This window comes from Dreissena polymorpha, chromosome 8 (genome assembly GCF_020536995.1).
Source record: "Dreissena polymorpha isolate Duluth1 chromosome 8, UMN_Dpol_1.0, whole genome shotgun sequence".
In the NCBI taxonomy this organism is placed as follows: Eukaryota; Metazoa; Mollusca; class Bivalvia; order Myida; family Dreissenidae; genus Dreissena; species Dreissena polymorpha.
The window spans coordinates 53,414,289-53,421,589 of record NC_068362.1 but is presented as its reverse complement, the minus strand read 5'-3'; the positions used below and the strand labels follow the sequence as shown (position 1 = coordinate 53,421,589).

The 7,301-nt window shown below is 32.0% G+C and overlaps 1 long non-coding RNA gene across 1 annotated transcript; it reads left to right on the top strand.

Annotated features, from left to right (window-relative positions):
- Positions 1-2,323: 2,323 nt before the first annotated feature.
- On the top strand, positions 2,324-6,258 carry LOC127842464 (uncharacterized). Its single transcript, XR_008031655.1, has 4 exons — positions 2,324-2,383; positions 3,628-3,707; positions 5,177-5,398; positions 5,887-6,258. It is a non-coding gene; the product is annotated as an uncharacterized LOC127842464 (long non-coding RNA).
- The last annotated feature ends 1,043 nt before the right edge of the window (positions 6,259-7,301 follow it).

The window sequence follows — 7,301 nt, the reverse complement described above, 5'->3', positions numbered from 1 at the left end:
GAACATGTGTCAAAAAATGCTAAATAAACCAGATATTGAATTCTGATATCGAAAAAGGCTGTATAGTCGAATTCGCCAGCATGTAAATCATGCAAGTATGATGTGAATCTAAATTTAGTTAAACGGTTCTTTTTAAATTCCTGCATCGGTATGTATTCATACGACACACGAACACTAACTAAAAAGACGAATGCTTCGGTTATTGTAGGAAAATATGTACGAAATATATTCGTCGCAATCGGCTCGGGGCACTAATTTGTCTTTGCTGAATGTTATGAAATTCGTCTTCAATGTATATTTTGTCTTGCCTATTTTGTGTTATTGTTACACATTTTATCAATATATTACACTTTAACACATATACAAATAAGTATAATCTTGCTTTAAATGTGTTTTTTTATCGTAATACTTTTGTTATAATGAAAAACAGTGCTTGTTTTCTATAACATTACGATTGCAAAATTTACATTTTCTGTTGTCGTGAAATATTTCTATATCGACCTCTTTCTATTTTAACTTTTTGAAATGATACTCAAAATTTTGCGAGAGGTACGTGTATTCTATGTTTTGGAATTTTAATACTATCGAGATATGTATGACTGCGTAACATGGAAACACCGAATTACACTTATCACAAATTTACAACCGAATTCCACATTAAAATGATCGTTGGTATTGATTAGATACGGGTTCTTCACATGACGCCGGGTTATTACCGAATAGACCAGTTCACGCGTGACGTCACGCGCACCTGCGTGTTTACATCCGGGCTATATTGGTAGTCAAAAGAAAGATACAATCAATGGGGAGAAATAGAGCGTGATCGGTTAAATCTAAACGATTATATTTAGATTTTATATTTCAACATGCCAACAAGTTGTTCTACGTTACTGAAACAAATAAGATTGAACACAATGAATAAATAGATCAAATCCAAATAAAAAACATTTACAAATTAACCATAATGGTATTTGTCTGGGCAGGGACCTTTACCCTGATCCGGGTAAACTAACATGTTGACACATTAAATAAACATTTAATTAAATTAAATGCAATAGTTTTCATTTGATTGTTTGCATCAATCTTAAAATCGTTTAAGCCTTTGTATTCCGTTGTTTAATTGCCCCTTTGTTCTGCCTAATCCGATTATCTCGTTTTGATCAGATATTGTCCGACCTAACTAACAACATGGTGTCATAAATCACAATAAGTGGCAGATGACAGTCTGGTCATTAAACGCAATTGATGATGCCACCATGTCTTCATTCTGGTAGTATTAAGTAACTAGGCATTTGGTTGAATAAATTTACCACCGACATACTTAACAGTTGCTTAAATTAGATATGTTACATAATTATTGTACAAATTTGAAGTCTATAAATTATCGGAAATTGAACACGGTAAAGATACAAGCCCGTTTTATTTATAAAAAAAAAGTATTTATGAATTATAAAATGTAAATAAAAAATATTTAACGTATTTAGCCGGCATCGGTTAATTATAAATACGTCATTCCGTATGAAGATGTAATGTTACGGCAATGCACGAAATACATCATAAAAACAAGAAATAACGTTTGACATCAATGGGGCTAAATAATAATGAAACAATGTGTATATATTATATTATATATGTATATATATTATGTTGTGTGTGTGTGTGTTTGTGCGTGTGTGTAAAATGTTAGATAGTTGTCACTCATACTCGATCACTAGTAACGAGTTTACAAAATACATGAATACACAGTTCAATTTGCATCATGTGAGGTTGTGTTTTTCAGTTGAATGTTAATATTTCTCAAGCCATTCTCTGAACAACACCCATCCAAATTAAAATTACATGTAAATACCGTCATGACCTTCGCGTTTAATAGGGCTTTTTAGTACGTTTATTTTCAATGAAACACTGACACATTCTAGCTATCACTATTTTTTTATTATTCTAGTTTACGCATGCAATTGATAATTATAATTTTATAATTAGATGTATCATTATTTCTATTGAAGCTTTTCTGCAAATAATTAAACGGCTAATGCATAGAGCTCTTTGTTGCGTCGAATTGTCTGTCGTTCAGTCTTCAGACAATCTTAAAGGGGCTTGTTCACACTTAAATTGCATTTTTTGAAGTTTTTCATTTAATGCTTTAAATTCATAAATTTAAACATCCCAAATAACGTGCTCCAGTATAAAACAAAAATAAAGTTAAAATAAGAAAGAAAAAAGTAAGCCGCACCAAGGCTCGAACCACTGACCCTTGGATCGGTTTTTTCCCCGACTAAATATAGATTTTAAATGTAAATTTAAATATAAACACGCATTGTGACAACAACAACAACAACAACAAATATGGCGGAATCTGTATTGTCAAACACGGAAGAAGAAGGTCAAATATGTTTTTTATTGTAAAACTCAATAGTGCGTATGATTTTCTTTTTATAAAAGTAGATAAAAATAGTAAAACTGATCAAATGATTCGTTTTCGTTACATAAGTATATGCATATACATCACAGAACGCGTAAATACTGATTCTCTCGTTTACACTTGAGTTACAGACAGAGACTAAAATTAAAAGCCAAGTTGAATACAGAATTAACTTAAGTATTTGCGCAAATAAATTAAATTTATCATTAGCCTTGGAGTACTGAGATCATTTAAACAGTACAGTATCTTTTTCTTTCCTCATAACTGACAGTGACAACATTATTTGTTGGCAGGCAATTCAAGATGCTGTGCATTTATTGACATATTCATTATTGTGTGTTATATGACAATGACATTTATTATTAACTAAAATGCATGTTAATGGTACTGGTAGTTTATTAATTTAAACCCAAAACTCATAGTTAACCCTTTAAGCGCTGGAACCAAATTTTGAAGGCCTTTGCAAACAGTTTGGTTCCAGATGAGACGCCACAGAACGTGGCGTCTCATCAGGATCCAAACTGTTTGCTATTCTGATAGTATTCTTTGAAAAAAAAAATCGAAGAAATGGCTAATTTTAAAAATTCAGCGGATGACATATAGCAGATGACAAATTTCCCAGCATGCAAAGGGTTAATGTATTTATATCAGTTTCTTCTGCACAGCTATTTTATAAATAAACTGAATAGCCAAAATATTTTTGAAAATAGTAACACAGTTTAGTAATTCATGGCATCAAATGCATGTATCTGGCGCCAGACAACTCGCCCCAGTACCAACTTGCCCCAAAACAAACTCGCATCAAAGATATGGTCACTCGCTCCAACCAAGAGACAACTCGCCCCAATTTATTTTCGTGCATCTTATTGTTTCTTTATTTAAAGTATTTTATCTTTATATTCTGTGTTAATTTAGCAAAGCACGTATATATTTTGATAAATGTGTATTTCAACAGTACATTGTATTTTGAATAAATCAAATACAGGTCATCTGAAATGCATGTATCATTATATTTGTAAAAGCCAAGAATATTCTGGATATTCCTCTTTTTTTCAATTGTTTTGAATATCCTCAAGATTTGATTTCCTGAATGTTGAAGAAAACTTATTAGATAATAAAACCACATATTAACAACTCACTTTTTTAATAGAGACCATAAATAGTTTTAAAAAGTGGTTTAAATTGTGTATTTACTTTTTCAATAGGATACAACCATAATTAAACCAAGAAGTTTATGAAGAAGGGATCACTGGATTTTGTCACTTTGGTACAAGAAACAGAAAAGGTATACTTATTTAGCTGCATTTTTTTTCTGTTGATTTCATTTGAGAATATTGAAATAATTTGTAGATAATGTTTTCAGATATTCAGGCAAGTTGAGATTTCATTAAATTTTTTTTATGTCATTTCACAATATTCTTGAATGGAAACAGAAAAAAACACAGTTCAACGAACTAATTGTTGATATATAAAACAAAGTCTTTGTATGTAAAACTGTGTTGCTTTACAACAACAACATAACCTTTATTAAGCTCAAATCACATATATAGTGACACATGAGTATACAGTGACAATGCATCTTTTACAAAGAGATATTAACAATTGTGACAGGGTGTTAAACTTTACATAGAAAATAGAAAAGAGAAAGAGAAGTGGAGATGAAAAAAGATATGAGACATACATTTGAATTGAGTGGGGGAATGATGATGTTGACCCGAGAAATAAACAATTTTTTTTTCCTTTGGCCTGAATAACCTGTTTGTTTACATGGATTCCTGATACAGACTATAGTTATGGTTTTTCCATTCGGTTCTATTTAAAACCCGGTGAATTTGATTGGTTAATTTATTTTTGTCTGCAGCGCTTCGCTGATCTGTGTGTAAACCCTGGAATTAGGTCAGAAATGTGCGTTTTGTTTGTGTTTACCCTGTTTCCTCTGTAGAATAATCGTGGAGAGTGTTTCATTTATAGATCGCATATTAATTAAACTTTCAAAAGTGACGTATAGATTTAAATTTTGTAGACCGAAATTGTCTGTTAATGTAATTCTACTTGGGATTAATTGGTGTGTTTGAATGAAGTAATGATCAAATGTGAAGTGACCCATTCACGTGACATTGACCGATGTTGTGTCAGGCCAGATTTACCATGCCCATGTTTGTTCCTGTGTCAGTGACCATGTGATTCGTAAGTAAAGGACTTTATGTTATTGTTTCAGCAAGTAGCTTTATATAATCATGTACTAAATTGTGTCGATTTGACCTGCAGTAGTGAGATTGCATGACAAAAAGTACTTTACTGTACATGTATTTGTGAAGTTGTGTAAATTTACACATGGCACATGAAATCAATGGTGAAAGGCGTTGATGGGTGATGGAGAGGGGGGATGAGTAGAAGTGCTGCAATAAGTAATAAGTGTCAAGTGTCATTGATTAAAAAACATATTCCAGCAAGGTGAACAATAAGCTTGAGATATAAACATACATGTACATTGCATATAATTTGGCTAGTGCAAGGTTTAAAATATAAATCACAATTTGCTAACGACATGCTACATGAGCAAAGAATTTTAAAAATGATCCTACACTACACTAGGTGAATATTAAAATTTTACAAAAAAATCTGACAGAAATGTTAAAAAATGGTGTCATGAAAAATAAAAAATTCTATATGAACATGTAGCTACATCTTGTGTCAAATTCTTAGCTTTATGTTCAAAACATTTATTGTTAAATGCAGAAATGTCTTTTCAAGGATATCATAGACCACCTTACTTATACGGAAGCATAGGAGCTGTTGAAGGAAATTGCTGCCAGACAGTCAACAGTTATCACTGACAGCCTGTCCTGGCCCAGCTGGGACCATCCTCAAGCTAACCATGATGATGTGTTTGCAAGAATTGTCCATTTGGTAGAACATGATGAAGACGAGCTTTGTGGTGGCATGGCCTGACAATATTGTACAAGCCAGAGACCAGTATGTTTACTGTTGTTGAATATGACCCATTCTTCATGTTTATTTTTCTGTGGGCCTGTTTAACAGAATTAATAATGCACTTTATCTATTTCAAATATGTTATTTTTCTGTGGACTGTTTAACGGAATTATTAATGCATTTTATCTATATCAAATATTTTATTTGTCTGTGGGCCTGTTTAACCGAATTAGTAATGCATTTTATCTTTATCAATTATTGTTGCTTGTAATATGAATATAGAACACGTAAAACTACTCATGTAATTGTCTCAGCTTAAAATTAAAAGTGTCGAAAATTTAACTCATTTACTGTCGAAACAGTGGCCATTATGTTCCTGCATCTTAAAAGTTGGACAATAACAGCTAATATATATATATATATATATATATAGAGAGAGAGAGAGAGAGAGAGAGAGAGAGACAGAGAGAGAGAGAGAGAGAGAGATTTAGCAAGGGGTTTTGAGTTTTTTATGTGTTCATATTTTTCAGAAAAAGGGTTAAGTGGTGACTGATCCTCTCACCCTCCTTATCCAGGAAACGTTTCGGAACAACGTGTTGGCACTGAAGATGTGGAGGACACAGATTGATCACAGTACATCCTTTGGATACATGAACACCTTCAACGGGACGACAACAAAACTGTACCTGCCTTTTTTTTAAAGGAAGTAGTTAATAAAATTATTGTTAACAGCTTTTTTAGTTTTGTTGTTTAAGAATGCTTGCAACATTTAAGTGGATAAACGGTTGTTTTAAATTTGAAGCTTCAGTAATGCATTCTTTATTAAATGATGTAATCTTATTTCTTTCAATATAGTGTAAATAATAAGAACATAATTATCCTTTGTATACAAAATGAAAACCAAGTTTACTGCACTATTAATCATTATTTATTTATCTTGTTCTTTTGTCAGAAATATTACAGGGGCATACATACAGTATTCCTTAAAGCGGGTATATACGATTTTTATATGTGCTGAATTGTAAAATATTGATACAAATATGTTATAATACACACAATATGCAAGAAAAATGATACATTTAAGACGAATTTTATAAAATACAGCAAATACAAAATAGCGCCCCGAGCCGATTGTGACGAAGGTAATTCGTTATTATTTTCCTACAATAACCGATGCATTCGTCTTTTTAGTAAGTGTTCATGTGTCGTATGAATCGATATCGCTGCAGGAATTTCAAATGAACCGTTAAACTAAATTTAGATTCACATCGTACATGCATAATATACATGCTGGTGAATTCGGCTGTACAGCCTTTTTCGATTTCAGAATTAAATATCTGGCTTATTTAGCATTTTTCGACACATGTTCTTCTTAACTTTTATTTTAGTTTATATTGAAATATATGTATAATAAGTTTTTTTACACATTTTATATTAATCAATAAATATTTGACAAGATCGTATATACCCGCTTTAAATAAAAGGGGCAGTTCTTAGAAAATTAACATGTATTTTAGCAATGCATATTCAAACTTTTTCCACATTTATAACCAGCAACAATATGTAAGTATTATAATGTAACACAAATTAATACTATGAATTTACTACTGATTTTGCCGTGCCTGTCATCAAATAAACATGTTTTACTGAAAGTTTCTTAAAAGATGTTATGTGGAAGACTTAATCAATCATTTAATAAATATTTGAGCCTCGCTCTTGGAAAAGGGGGTTTAATGCATGTACTTAAGGTTGTCCAAGATTAGGCTGTGCAGACTGCACAGGCTAATCAGGGGCAACACTTTCCGCCTTATCTGGATTTTCTCTCTCCCTTTCAACCAAAAATACAATAAAGCAGCAATTATCTGCCTGATTGGTATGATCAGCACGTTAATCTCGTACGACAATTTACGCACATGCATTAAGCCCCATTTTCCCAGGGCAAGGC